This window comes from Bacillus rossius, chromosome 1, assembly GCF_032445375.1.
Source record: "Bacillus rossius redtenbacheri isolate Brsri chromosome 1, Brsri_v3, whole genome shotgun sequence".
Classification (NCBI taxonomy): Eukaryota; Metazoa; Arthropoda; class Insecta; order Phasmatodea; family Bacillidae; genus Bacillus; species Bacillus rossius.
This window is the reverse complement of record NC_086330.1, coordinates 330,825,665-330,841,686: the sequence shown is the minus strand read 5'-3', so window position 1 is coordinate 330,841,686 and position 16,022 is coordinate 330,825,665. Positions and strand designations below refer to the sequence as shown.

The window sequence follows — 16,022 nt, the reverse complement described above, 5'->3', positions numbered from 1 at the left end:
GATGGCTGCCTCCAGCAGACGGAAACAAGATGGCGGCCTGCAGCAGACGAAACAAGATGGCGGCCACCAGCAGACGAAAACAATATGGCGGCCACCAGCAGACGAAAACAAGATGGTGGTTGATGTTTACATCGAATTTCAAAGTTCGAAAAAAAAAATTCAAATCCAAGATGGCGTCCGTGACACAAAGTGCAACGGTGACGTCACGATTCGAAGTTGGCGGAAATTTCTAGAAATACAAAATGGCGGATGGATTAGCATGGATTGGCATACAGATTAGCATAGATTAGCATACGGATTAGCATAGATTGGCATAGATTAGCATAGATTGGCATAGATTAGCGTAGATTGGCATAGATTGGCATAGATTAGCATAGATTCGCAAGGTCAAAGGTCAAGGTCAAAGGTCATGATTACGTCATCCAAGATGGCCGCCGATGACGTCATCCAAGATGGCCGCCGATGACGTCATACAAGATGGCGGCCGGCTCCTGGCTCCTGCGCCTGTTCTTGAACCCCCTATTTCCAACTACTGTAACGGGACATTTTTTCGTGCGTACATGGCTGATGAACGTAACGGGACACTTTTTCGTGTGTGCATGGTCGAAGGAAGTGACATAATCCCTAATCCCCAGCCCCCAGCCCCTGTCCTCATACGAACCAAATACATCTACTAAAGAGATTTTTTAAAAATTAAAAAAAAACTTTTTATTCAAAAAAACCTAACGAAAAAAACGAGGGGTTTCGACCGTGACGTTATCATTCTCAACATATATTTCCACAACGTAACGTCTTATAGAGAACGCAACGTTAAAAATGTCTCTCAAAATCTTTTTAAAAATGAGTAATATGTAGTCGAAAACGGTCTAAAATATTTATTTTTGTGAGACAATTTAACATGTTCGACACAAACATGCAAGTGACCAGGCCTGTGTGAGGCATGAATTTTGGCACCTGGTGGAGTGATTCTTGGGTAATTTTAAGCTTGCTCCACAATAACGCGTAACAGATGGCAACCAAATAGAGTGAATTCAACGGTTACGAAAAAATGGACGCTGGAACAAATATACAGAAAGACAGACAATAATTTAACAACTGTATTTTTGAATGCAATTAGCAATTGCCAATATTTATTTCTATAATTGTTTCCAGTGTACAGACTTTTTACCTCGAACAGTTTTATTATTAGAATGGATTGAAACAAATCAGTGTTTTTTAAAAGATATTAAAATTTAAAAATCAACTGTTGATATATAATATAAAAAGAACAAAAAAATTAATTAAATTTTGTGAAAACACTCGGGATAAATGATTGAAATGTGTTAGATTCTTAAAAGGTGCCACGTGTTTTTGAGAGTTGGATTCGACAAACGCTGTCAACTGTTGATTTTTTTTCCCCGCCGGGATCAGAGCGGGTGGTGATGCTGTATCCAGTCGGGCTCCAGTTCCCACGGTCTTATGCTGCCTTCGCCCTCCCCCCTCCACTTGGTCACGCCTGTTCTTTTGTGAGGCTCTTCTTCCTCCCTATGCCTTCCCTCCTCTCATTCCCCTTTCTTGCTTCTTTGTGCCCTGATTTTCACGGCGTGTGACCTCCGTGCTTCCTTGGGCTGCCTTCCTCATGGTCCGGTGGTGATGAGCGCCGAGGCGTGGTCTGCGTTGCGTGTGGTTCCCTCTCTCCAATCCAACCCCCCAGTTCCCCCTCCTAATCCCCCCCCAATTCCCCCTCCCAATTCCCCCTCTCAATCTCACTCCAAAAAGCAACTTCTGGCCGTGCCAACGTTGGCAGCGCATTGAAATACGTCAAAGCTACGTTAGCCCAAAAAAATATATATATTTTATTGACTAGCATCCATACAAAAAAAAAACAACAAACTGAAAGTTTTAAAGGGGATAAAAACAATTCACTTGTGGTACATGCTGCCTTCCGACTAAATGAGTCAATGTTACGCATGTTCCCGACTCCTTAAAATCCAGTTCAATGAGGGCAAACTTTCGATGGAAAAGCTCTTACAGGCCTACTTTGTTCTAGTGAAAATGTTTCAACCCGACGTATAGCCAACCTTTCCAATAATATGCTAACCGCTGGCCCGACGTACGTTGTTAGTGGTTAATGTTTTAATATTTTATTTCGTCATGATTACTTTCTATAAAGTTTTTTTTAAGTCAAACATATTCATATTTCAACTGCTTCGTTTTGTATTAACTTTTAAATTCCATTATTTTTTCCCAGTTATTAAAATTAAAAAAATCGAGGCAGCGACATTATGTGCTGCTATCTCGTGGCAATCGCATCAACCATTTGCTCGCGGTGTCAAAATAGATTGTGGCGACTTCGTATCGTTCCAGCCCACCAATAGAACTGTACCTAACATTTCTTCGACACTGCTGCTGCTGCGTGCTGTCGCAGATGGGGAACGTATGATCTATCACGTGAACGAAGCTCGTGTAGTCGCTGTAAGTGTTGGCGCGGACGTTGATAGGAATGATCCTTAGGTTATTCTTGGACTAAGATCGTCGGATCGCGGATCAAAGAGAGGAATGGTGCAACTGGCCGCAAGCGGATTACCATGTAGCGGAGTGACGGGCGCTACGAGTTCCCCTCTGGGTGGCGCGCCGGGCTGACTGGCCTGCCTCGTAGCCTGGTTCCTAGCAGCCTCGTAACAATATTTTGGATCGGTTAGTTTCTGGATGGGGGAAAGAAATATCTCCCCTGGAATTTTTTTTAATATGAGGTTTGAAAACGCCTTTTTTTAAAAGGCTATCTGAGTACTGTAACCTATAATAAATTAAGAGTTCTTTGTAGTTTAAAAAAAAACTTAAACGTCGTAGAAACTACGCCGTATTTTGATTTTGATTTTTGAGTTGTATGGTTGGTTCTAAACAAAGGTAAACATATAAGTGGACAAAAGAAGAGTGTTCTTAACAAGTTTTTGAAAGGTGTGTTAATATACTAAAGAACATTCTTTTGGATAATTTTCAAATAAAATGAACTCAGTGTCCGTAAATTTACGAAGATCGCCGTCAATAATATATGAAGATCCCTGAATAATTTGTATAGAACGTTCCTCGTAAATAGAAGGTTAGAATTTTTAACAGTGTACAGGGGAAAAGCGGCTCCACCATCTCCAACCTGAATGATTTTATGCCCTTTTCCACCGAAATACATTAGTATACAGTGGAGTTCCACTAATTCGAACCCCATAAATCCGAAAATTGAAACGAGTTTAGAGTGTAAGAATTTTTTTTAAAAGGGCGTGTGTACTTAAAAGTTTTACTTCTATGGCATTACTAAAATACTAACTTGAACATTTTAAAACACATATAACGACACTATGTACACGTTTATATATTTGTTGTTGCTTAAAGGACTGAAATCAGTCTGTAAATAATTTCTACAAACAAACTTTAAACTTTTTTTAGCTGATTCAACATTTAAGATTCAACGGTAAAAATTTAATCCAGAATTTTTTTTTTTTTTTTTTTTCATGGCTTCGAATGTATATAGGTTAACAATTTTTTTTGTGTGTCCTCAGTATGATGAACGCTGCTCTCTCTATATATATTTCAATTTTGACTGAGGGTTGTAACTCAGGATTCTAACGTATTTTTAAGTTATTATTTATTTTTATGACTACTGTACATTACTATATAAAGTATTGAAGAATAGTTGTGCTATTATAAAGTTTTATTTTTTAATACCTATGCATGCTATAAATTCTGCAATCTTCACGAAATCAACATATACGGATGCATCACGCGGGTCAACCATATTTGCGGGATTTCGCAGACTTCCACAGATGGCAGCACTGTGTTTAGGGGATATTTCCGTTCCAATCGACTCCCGTTCCATTCACATGATCACGCCTGCCAAATGCCGTATCCCGAGAACAAAGATGTTACACATAAAAAACTTGAATTTTTTGTATTTTAAAAATTATTTTTGATATCTTGACCCAATTACCAATATGTTTAGTGTTTTTTTTATTTTATATGTTTTATTGCCTGAGTTATTGCTTATAGAGAAACATTCTTGCATTATGACAGTTATTCGGCTAGTCCGAAAATAAGTTAATCCGAACCGGTCTTGGCCTAAGTTAATTCGGATTAGCGGAGCATCACGAATTGCAAACACTTATTTGGTAATTGTCAGGAGATGGCCAGCTGTGATGTAATTGAAGTCATTTTCTACCTCACATATTACCAAACTAGGGCGGTGGCACAACTAATGGGTGGTGGAAACGCGGAAGTACTCCGAGAAACACCCCACAAACTCATGGCAACGTCCGTCACGTTTTATACTAGCGAGAAATGTAAGTTAGACCCTGCCGGGAATTGAACACGGATCGACTTGTCAGAAGGCAAGTGATCTGACAGCTGAACCACCGAGGCTCTCTATGATTTAAGTAATCGTCTGAAGTCTGGAATGTTTTTGCCAACCGCCATGTTACTAGCAGAAGCTATGAGAACGACTTCCTCCGCCCCCCCCCCCTCCCCCCAAATAACTTTTCTGAATAACAAAACAAATCTTTGTTATAATTCGAGACGGGAAAAATACACGGTTTCGATTACATTCAGGATATACTACATATTCCTCTGTATACTCGGGTAAATAACGCCAGTTCATTGGCTGTTGACTCGTGAGCTGTTGAACTGGTTTACCTGTTAATCGATACTTATTTGGTTGAGGGTTTATCATTGGCCAAGAGTCATCCAGATGAACAGTGAGCCAATAGCAAAAGTAGAATTGCCTATCGCCTATCACGAAATGAATCCGCAAATATTTTTGTTCTGATCTCTAGTTAGAATAAAGTTTAATGCTAATTCGTTTTTTTTTTTTTTTTCATTTTTGTTAAATAGTACTCACTTCATGGCGGCATTTTTAAGATTCTTCCCCTGTGAGTTCCTTTCAAACCATTAAATAAAACATCTAGTATTAGCATTAATACAGTTAACGTTTGTTTTTCTGAGCGACTTCTAAAAAGAATGATTCTAACTTCCGAATAGACACCCGCTCCAGATACCAGCACCTCCGTTGGATTTGGAGCATTTTCAAGTTTTATAGACTGACAGCCACTGTTGCAAGATTGATTTTACCTTGCTTGTTAAAATTAGAAACATTATTTTGTATACAATCGTTAATTATAACTATAAGTTTAAATATTTTTAAAGTTTACTTTTTTTATATTTTTCTAATACCACAAAATAGTGTCTGTTGACAAGTTTTTTTTTTTACAGCTGAAGTCATTTTGAAAAGAGAAATAAAATGTAATTCAAACTGAACATCAATATTATTTTTTCACAGTAGTCGGCATTCAATTAAATAATGTTCTCTACTCAATTTTAGCCAATATTTTTAACATTATATATGTTTCAGACACATTAAAAATATTATTATTTCATTATAAAGTTGCGTATAGACATTTTGTGTTCTATGGCGTACATCTGAAAATAGAGCACACCGGAACAAGGACAGTGCTAATGGCAGAAATGGTGCATTGGAAAGAGAAAGTAAACGTCCATTAAAATGCACACTGCAAACTAAGGATGAGACACGATATAGAGTGCGCGTACCCAGGAAATGATGCCTCTGAAAGTGTCAACGTAAAGAGCGTGCTACTCGGCGACTACCCTCTAAGTAAGGAAGATGTAGAGGAGTGTAAGGTAATGGTGTTTTTTTTCTCGTCTAGGCTTAAAACAGAAACCTTGATTATTTTTTTTTATGGTAAGAGTCGTTAAGAATGATAATATTCAGTTCAATTTTCCATTATTTTATTCAGAGAATGTTATTGTTTTACACTGACGAGCATTCTAACCAAGAACAACAAACGATTAAATGATTAAATATTTGTTTTGGTTTAGTTTCTGATTGTTTTCAAATATTTAGGTTAGTATGTGCGTATTTGTTTTGGTTTAGTTTCTGATTGTTTTCAAATATTTAGGTTAGTATGTGCGGATTTTGAAGATCGCGGGCAATATGTCGGACAATATGACGACTAATTGATAGAGACGGAAAAAAAATCGCTGTAATAATAACCTTTTTAGGGTAGCCTCCACAATCATCTGCACACTCGGACAAATGCCACCTGTTCATTGGCTGCTGACTTGTGTGAGTCGTCTCGACGGGGTAGCCTGTGATTCGATATTTCTACGATTGAGCGTCTCCAATTGGTTCACAGCACCAAGAGAACCAATGGCAGAAGCAGCACCAAGGCACAGTTTGTTTGAATGTCAGCGCATGACAATGTGAATCTGGGAATTTTCCCGATGGGTAGAGACCGGAAAAATTCGCGGATTCATTTCGCGATACGCTAGGATCCAAACACACGTACCTTCGTATTTCTTCAGTAATTATCTCACAGCTTATATTAATGACTGTGAGCCAATGAAAATCCTTCAACCAAAAAAAGTATCGAATGGCAAGCATCCAGGTTGACAGGTCTCACAAGTCAATAGCCAATGGACAAGTGGCATTTTCCCAAGTATGTAGCGGATTGTGGAGTCCATCCTAGAGGTCATTGAAACCGCGAATTTTTCCAGTCCCTACCGATGGGTGACGCCAGAGCTCTCAAGCCGGCGACAAAGTGGGCCTCCCGAGGGACGCTGGCGGGAGTCGACAGCGCGCCTGTCCGCAAAGGTCAACGACTGCGCCATCGACCAGTTGGCCACGCCTGCTTGGTTCCCCTCTGCCGTCCCCACCCCCTCACCCTCACCCTCACCCCCACTTTCACGACACTGCACTGCGCGAGGACTACAAGCTCGTTACACACAAACAAATAACAGAATATTCCCCTGGAAGCCAATTTGCCAACAAGTAGTTTGTAATACTACAAAAAAAAACTGTAACTTTGTACAACATATATGAAATACGTTTTTAGAGATACTGAGGGTTTCTTACGAAAATTGGCGCATAATGTTAGGTTTTAATGTATATTTCATTCAATCCTAATTTTTTTGTCAAAATAATCGAATATTCAATCATTTGACTTTAATTTTTTATTATTATGTTTAATTATTGGAAGTACTGGAACAACACAGAGCATAAATTACTTGGTTAAGAATCCGAACCTAGTATTACAGCGAAAACTATTTTGTAGTGATACAGCTGTTTTCTTGTAAATGTACATTAAAAAAAACATTACTGTGTACTTATTTTGCAACGAACTACTAAACATTAAACAATAATTAGGTTATCAGACAGGATGTGTTTTCAGTAGCAGCATGAGCTACAAGCAGCAGCTACTGACAGGCCGGCGCGGCGGGACAGAAGGCAGCAGCGTGCCTCGCAAACAGCAGCATGACGGAGTGTGTGATCTCATGCAGACTGTCAGTGATAGTCTTCATGCATGTGGCCGCTATGCAACAAGAGAGCACCGCACAGCCCGTAGAAACCGGGCGGAGGATTATATTGAATAAGAGCCACACAATGGAGATCCCTTCTGTTCTCCTAGAGTTGCGATTCAGCTTGGAACGGGTTCTCACCTGGAGGGAACGTGGAACACGAAACAACACTGTAAAGATTATTTGTATTTTTACAAGGAAAATCCTTGGCTACTCAGTTGCCTGTGTTATCACCTGTAAAACTGCAAGGCAGAGCTGTGTAAAATTAGAAATGTACAAAGCTCTGCCTTGTAGTTTTACAGGTGATATCGTGGGCAACAGAGTTTTCAAGGACTCTCCTCGTAAAAGTACAAAAATGTTCACAGTGTACCCAGCAAGGATCTGGTTTTAATCTTCTAATAATTTTTGTCTGATCACCTAATTATTTTGACCTGTGTATAAATCGGTAGCTTATTATTATTTTTATTTAGACTGGCCTAAACTGCCGAAATTTGCTAAGGTTAGGTGATAACTAAACCGACAGACAAATTATCATGATAAATATCATTGGAGGGACTTTTTACAGCTAACTCATATCTATCGTGTTACATAAAAAAGGCCCTTAAATGACAGTCATGTGCGTAGCCAGAATTTGGTGGAAAAGGGGGCCAAATGAGGTTATAACAAGAATAAATTGTTGATAGGCCTGTTTTTTTGTTTGCGTTTCACAGAAAAGCGGCTGGTCCGGTCCCCTCCCCCCCCCCCCCTTTTCCCACGAAAAGGTTTCAAAAGATGCTTCAAAACGAATTTTTGGCTATCTATTTCAAAACGTGAAATTTTTAAATAAAACGTGACACTTATGAATGGTTGATCCTTACTTACACTATGTACTAGTGCTTATGATTGGGCCCTAATGTGTGTTCAATGAGAAGGCTACTTACTATATATTTTTCATTTTCAGTGGCCATAAATTGAGCCCATATATTCGTTACTTTAAATGGGGGGGGGGGGGGGGGGCGCATGGAACCTCCTTGACTTCGCCATCGATGACAGTAGTGAAAATAAAACGAGACAACCAATATACTGAGACCGACCCTTGAAGTCCTCTCGCTGTTATACGCAAGAATTGATAGCAGGACATTTAGGCCAGTATTCCAAGACACAAGAATAAGGGTTTAGGTGTACCCTAACCGTATTCCTAGTGTACGATAGGACGATAGAACGGATTTTGGTGTCATATCCGATGCCTATCATTATCCCAAATTCCACGCATGCGCAGAGCTCAAAATTTTGTTGATTTCGTCCAGAGAGCGGACCCGCGTCTAGCGCTATTACCTCGAATATAGTCATTTTTATGATCATCGGGAGTCGTACCAAGCCTGTTGGCGTGCCAAATGAAACTTTATAATACCGAAACTATCCTGGAATACTTTTGTACACTTTAATGGTCATAACAAGAATTAATCGCAACTTAAAAAGTACTTGGGAAAATAAGAAAGGCCGTTCTTTTTTCGTGCGATGGTGCTGCTATCTCTAGTATTCTTTCCGAAACAATTGTATCGATGGTGCGAAACGTCCGCTAGAATGCGTTTCTAGCCTCGTGCAGGGCACCGTTTATTAAAACGGTTGCCGATTTGTTTCCTTACTGGGATTCAGTTTGGACACGTTTTGGAATACGGCCCGCAAGTTAGCACAAGGCAGTGCTTATTCGCTACTTCACCCGAACGTCTTGGAATACAGCTCTTAGACATAGAAAAACAATACTTCCCGCTCGCGAATGTCAGAATAAGTCTAACAGATGTAAAATACAAATTACGAAATTTTAATTGTAATGTCGCGAATTGCGTTCGTGATTAATATCATCATAGTGTAACAAAAATTCATACATAAAAATATTAAGGTTGTTGATAGTTGTCTGCGGAGAAAAAACGCCACAACAGTCCTACGTTTATCGATGCTTGGCTTGTGCCTGTAAAAAGTAACACGAAAATCGCTACGTTATAGAGGACAGACTCTCGCAAACTACGAGGATGAAAAAACTCGATTACTGGCCGCAGCTGCTAAACACCATGTTGTGATGTTTTGTCAGCAGACTTGCCAGCTGGCCTCTTTTGATTGACCACTCCGAGTTCGGTTTGGGAGATTTGGTGGGGATGGTGTTTTATTTGTCTTTTACACGCGGGGGTGGTTTTTTTTTTGTGTTCGAGTTGAGTTCTGGGTCTCGACTCAGAACCTGTCTCGCGCTTAGACTTTACAGAAGGAAAAAAAAAAAACTCAGAAATTTTGTTGACTCTTGCAGCGATAGTAGAAAAAAATGTATTCAATTAGAGTGGTAAGTTTTCCACTCCAGTCTATTCCTTCTACTTTCAGCAGTAATGTAACTTTTTGATTACACTTTCTTTCAGACTTTTTCCTCGTCGTCTTTTTGGATATTCACCGTTGTTTCACTCCCTTCGTTGAACGTTTGTATTTTTTTTTTTTTTTTTAGTTCGTGCTCTAAGTCCATAACCCAATTAAAGTTGACGTTTATGTTCTTACGACCATGCATACTTTACGTGTACTTGTGTACTAGTACAGTTCGAACGTGCACATAAATTTATGCCTCTTTAAACGATACTGATATGGTAAACAGGTTCTTAGCTTTTTTATTTTCAATTAATAAATTTAATTCTATCAAATCGTTTTGGCTATAAATAGTAAATACATACTCATTTACAAAGACGCGAATTTAAGGAGAAATACTTAATATTCTGTCATTTCCCCGGTAAATTACGATTGTGTGTATGTATTTTGTTGAAATTTAGTTATAAAACTTTTAAAATATATATTTTTTCATTTAATATGTTTATTTTGGTAAAAAAAAAGTTAAATTGGTTTTACAAGTTTTATATTTCTAGTCTTCAGTCAAATACGCTTTTCAAAATAGCGCTGATTAATTACCGGGAAGTACTCGAAAAGTACACAGATTCGTTTACTTCACTGCGTTCATACTTCCAGTTCGGACTGCCCTTGTGATGTCACTTCCGGGGCAAGTATATACAATAATACTTCAGGCAAATTCGTCCACGATGTAACACGCTTTTCTTCATTTCATCTCTCTCCGCCATTTTATCCCTCTCCGCCCAGAGCATATCTGCACTGTCGCCTTAGAACACGTTATTCACGAATAAAAATCGAAGATACAAATTTGGACCAGTTCATATCACCGGCGCACCTCATGCGCAGCGACACGAGGTCGCACTATCAGACATGCAATTGTAATACACGAGCAAACAACATACACGTTAACAATATTCAACAGTTGCTTCGTTACAATTTCATAGACAGCTGTTTGTCCTCGAGGTAAATAGAGCTAAGATTTCTTTTCCGTGGCAAAATTATTTCCTTGCTGTTATTTCAAACAATGTGTTTAGGAAAAACTGCTGGTATGTGGTCGTCTCTGATAATCCTAATCATGATTGATTTGTTGGATCGCGTAGCCTGTAATTTAATTAATAAAAATTAAAACTGTTTTACGCACATAACACATAGCGTGTACTCATTCTGAAATGTCAAGGAAGTTACTTGAAATCCTGGAAAAGTTGGAAGTTACTTGAAATCCTGGAAAAGTTGTTGCAAATCCCCAACGTTAATAATTAGAGGGGTAAATGTCATGCTCCATTCTGCTATCAATCAGAATGTTTAAGCATTTTTTTTTCGGATTGTGTTTCATTGTATAGACATACTCACATAAAATGGTGTGTGCAATGCTCTGTTTGAACTAGCCCAGCTATGGAAATGGTGTTGGCTGGATTATCTTTATATCTTCAGAAAATTACAAAATAGGTAAATTGTTTTTTAAAAACATCCAGGAAAATTTGTAATTTTGGTCATGGAAAGTCATGGCAAAATCAGGAAAATGTTATTACAAATTTTCGTACACAGCCTGTAGATCCTAATTTTATACAGTAGATTTTTTTTTCACTCCCGCCGACGGTTTGTATTTAATTATTTATTCTGTAACTTCAGAAGGTAGGAGCCACGCTTAGTTGCTGGAAGAGAGCCAGAAAGTTAGTTCAAATGGACTCGAACTTTGGCACGCAAACCTGTTGAGCGAAGGGCGTTAAAGTGCCGTCGCTTGCGAAATTATTCTGTGAGATTGGTTGGGGCCATAACTAAAATCATCGCCAGAAGATCTCAGGATTATATGTGTGTTAAAACACTCTAGCGTCGTCTGTGCTTCGTGATTTTATGAGTTTCTTTCAGGGACATGCCTAATGTCAGCACACTTATCACAGCCACTCTGTGTCCTGAGTTCCTCGGTCAAATAAGGCAATGCCTTCTCTTGCAGTCACCCGCCAGTATATACAGAATGCACACACAAATCCGTAGAAAAATTTCTCTGACATTTCTGTGCCTTTTCACGACCAAAATTACGAATTTCCCTGACAATTTTTTTTTAATTTCACATAGTTTGCAAATTTATGAAATAAATAAACAATCCAGCCTCCACCATCTCTTATTGAATACGACATCTTACATTGTGTATGACTATGCACTAAAATACCATCTGGAGAAAAGAAATGTGTTCATAAAGGTGTGGGTGATGGAATATCAGATAATGACATACCCCCCTAAAATTTCTATTACAGGTTTTAAAGTAAATTTCCTGACTTTCCCTGGCCAGTTTCAACGTGGAAGGTGTGGCGGAGTGTTTTTAATTTTAAACATAGATTGAAGTTAGGTTTTGTACGTGCGTTCACATTTTCCCCTCACTTATTAGCCAACTAGCAAACATAATATCCGTGGAGTTAATAATATTTTTTTTTTTAAAAATGTGATCGAGTCTTTGAGTACTCTCCAGTGATGTGTAACATCTAACCTCGGTAGCGAGCCAATTCATGTGTTCTCGTGTGGCAAATACACTTATAATACGAAAATTGGACACGAAATGTAACGTATAATTATTTAAAATAATACCGACCGTGATAAATATACACTAAACTAAATTTCTGGACGCGAATCACACGTAGTTTCCGCCCCCGCCGCTAGAATTCGCTGCCGGAGCAGCTACGTCGACTATAGAATCATTCCATTTGCAGACATAAATCTTAAACCATATAATGAAACGGCACCGATAAAAGCGAAAAAAGATTGGGGGGGGGGGGGGGGGGGGACATACGAAACCCTAGCTTTGGACCCGATTTTCGTTTTGTTAAAATTCATTAAACAGCTAATACTATAAAGTTTCCCTTTGTCTTTGTGAATTTTGGTTCGTGCCGTCCGCCACAGATGGGAGCAACATAGTTGCACATTTGCGATCCATGCGACTGCCGTTTCATTTACGAACTTAACTCCTATCAAATGCCGGTGAGGCGAGTGGTATCCGCCCAGTTTAACCCTTCCTCCTCGAACATGTTTTTTTTTTAAATAGCATTGTTATATTCTGAAGCTTAGCCGTGATCTGATTGTTTAATCTGTATCGTGTAACATGTATGAAATTTGACAGTTTTGAAAAGTATCCCAAACTGTCTACGTCTAGTCTCGGTCTGATGCCATTGTTGTTCTGTCGACTATCGTGCTGTCAGTGTTCACAAAATGAAAATGATGTGATTGTTTTTGAGAACGTCAGTTGGGGAAATGGGCACCACAGGCGTTTCTCTCGAGAGGTGCCGAATCCGAGACGAGTCACGTGACACGGACGGGGACGCACCACAACGCCGAACGTACAATAACGCCGTAAACCATAACGCCGAATGCCAAATAGACTACAACGCCGACAGCTAGAAAACTGCTGCGTACCACAACGCCGAATTACCACAACGCCGAAAAATGTCATTGCAGGACTGCCACAAAGGTTACGTTAGGTAAGGTTAGCACACAAATTCATTCAGTTGTTTTTAATTTTGCTCCTGTGCCCCCCTCCCCCCCCCCCCCCCCCCTTCCCCCCGCAGCAACATTTTTTGGCGTTACTGTATTTCGGCGTTGTGGTACACAGCAGTTTTCTTGCTGTCGGCGTTGCGGTCAATTTTGGCATTCGGCGTTATGGTATTCGGCGTTATTGTACGTTCGGCGTTGTGGTAACGACCCGACACGGACGATATCGCGGGCTCGCGCCACCAGCGCAACCGGCGCGGTGACGCCACTTCCGGGAACTGGCCGTTTATTCGGTCGGTCGTTGTGGAGTGCGGCGCGTGTGTTCTAAGTTGTGTGTTTCTAAGTTGTGATAGTTCTAAGTTGTGACTTTCTACGTTATGACGTTTCTAAGTTGTGTGGTTCTGCGTTGCGTGTTTCTAAGTTACGTGTTTCTAAGTTATGACAGTTCTAAGTTGTGTGTTTCTAAGTTATGATAGTTCTAAGTTGTGACTTTCTACGTTATGACGTTTCTAAGTTGTGTGGTTCTGCTTTGTGTGTTTCTAAGTTGTGTGTTTCTAAATTATGATCTTTCTAAGTTGTGTGTTTTTAAGTTACGTGGATTTTTCCAAGTTTTCTAAGTTATGACAGTTCTAAGTTGTGACTTTCTAAGTTATGTGTGGTTCCCTTCGCGCTAATCTCGGCCCGGCGAGGAAGGAAATCAAGGACGAGAGACCTGGGGCGGTATTCCAAGACATAACTGGTAGGGTGGCGAAAAAAAAGCAACCGTTTTAAATAAACTGTGCCCTTCACGAAGCTAGAAACTGATCTCAATGCATTCTAGCGGATTGTTTTGCAACCGTTGATACGTTTGCTACGCCAAATATCCCACATATAGCAGCACTATCGCGCGAATTACGCGCATTTAATGGTGTAATTTTAATTTCTTCAAGTACTTTTAAATTTTTCTATTATTTTTTTTATGATTATTAAAATGTATTCCAGGATAGTTTCGCTATCATAAAGTTTCATTTGGTGCACTAACACGATTGGTGCGTCCCCCGATGATCATAAAAATGACTATATATATATATATATATATATATATATATATATATATATGATAATGGCGCCAGATGCGGTTCAGCCATCTGGCAAAAACGTGAGCTCTGCGCGTTCACGTAATTTGGACAACGATAACGGCAACGGATAAAACACCAAAATAGGTTGCCTAAAAATAAGTGACTGGCCTTGTCCTATCGTGCACTAGGAGGAATATGGTTAGGCTGCAGGTGCAGCATATTCAACACCTAAACCCTTATTTTCGTGTCTTGGATTACCGGCTTTAGGGACCGTAAAAATTACTAGATTCAATCAAGAGGGGGGGGGGGGGGTTAAACCTGTAGTTTTCCCGGGATATGCGGCCCAAACAGGAATAACAGGCACAAGACGTCTCACTACACTGTTATTTTTGCTGTGTAAATTGAACATAAATACTCACGTAAAATTACGGATATTTTTTAATTTGTACATTAAAACAACTGTATCACTTCAAAATAGTGCGGATTCTTATCCGGTCATTTATTCTTCGAGTTTTCCCAGTACCTCTAAACCTTGTAAACCGTTACGTGGATAGCTTTCCAGTATTAATTGCGAACATTAATAAACAAAATAATACAAAATAAATTCAATTGATTGAATATTTAATTATATAGTCCATGGTTTTAAAAAATTATGTTTGATTGAAACGTCAATCAAAATTTTAAAAAAAATTAAGCACCAATTTTTTTTAAAGAAATACTCAGTATTTTCTCGAAAAACGTATTTCATACATGCAAAAATAACCATAGCCATGTGTTATACAAAGTTACAATATCTTTCTTATAATACTTCAAACTTTTTCTGGGCAAATTGGTTTCCAAAGTAATCGTTTGTAAAAGGACAGAAATTTTTATTTTAATTTCTGTGTAAGCTGTCTACGCCTCGCCTATAGGCATGCGATGAGAGGAAAACTTAAGTTTTTTCTTAAGACATATCAGACGTTATTATTACGTGTATCGTGCCCGCTTTACAGTTACGTGGGCCTCCACAGTGAGGATTTTCCCCCTTTTCTTGTCTTCCGAATCCTCTTCTCACTCGGGCCGATGCTACCTGCTCAAAGGCTGCTGCCTGCTCAATGAGGCGTCTCGACCGGGTGGCATGGGCTGCGCTTCTTTGGTTGAGGCTCTCTCATTGCTCCAGAGCCATCCGAATAAACTGTGAGCAAATAGCAGGATCAGCGCAGACGTACAAGTATTTGAATTTCAGCCTGTCGCGAAATTATAACACTACTTTAACCGGTATCCGCTTATTAAAACATTTCAATAGATTTTTTTTTTGTGTGTTAATGTGGTTTTGAATGGGTATTTTTTTAAACTGATTATTATTACTAATATTATTAGTTTAGCTATTAAATATTTCTGTCCACAATACGCAGCACTGTTCCAACTCCTTCACTGCCGTGTGCAGCGCGCGACTGCAACAGGCTCGCTGCAAAAACATTCTCCAAGTGTTAAACGTGAGGTCGCGATACATTGTTCAATGTCGCCACTGATACTTACGCTTGTATATAACCCCTTGTATATCGGCTGTATTCCTGTTTTAAGTCTTTTCATTTTTAATGTTATTAATATTTTTTTTGTTAATGTTCGTTTGTAGTGAAAATGTCTGGATTTTAGTTCCTAAGCTATTGGTTTAGTATTATAAGTTTATGAAGTGCGATTTTTGTGTAGTTGTGTAGTACTGTGGTTAAGTGTAAGAGAAGGCTAAAAGCCTCAACTTTGCCGTTAAGTTAGTAAATAAATAAATAAATAACTACCTAAACAAATAACAAA

At 39.1% G+C, this 16,022-nt stretch overlaps 1 protein-coding gene across 10 annotated transcripts in view; it reads left to right on the top strand.

Annotated features, from left to right (window-relative positions):
• LOC134528037 (ankyrin-3) overlaps positions 1 to 16,022 on the top strand; it is a 386,196-nt gene that overhangs the window by 25,805 nt on the left and 344,369 nt on the right. The gene's annotated exons all lie outside the window — the stretch shown is intronic.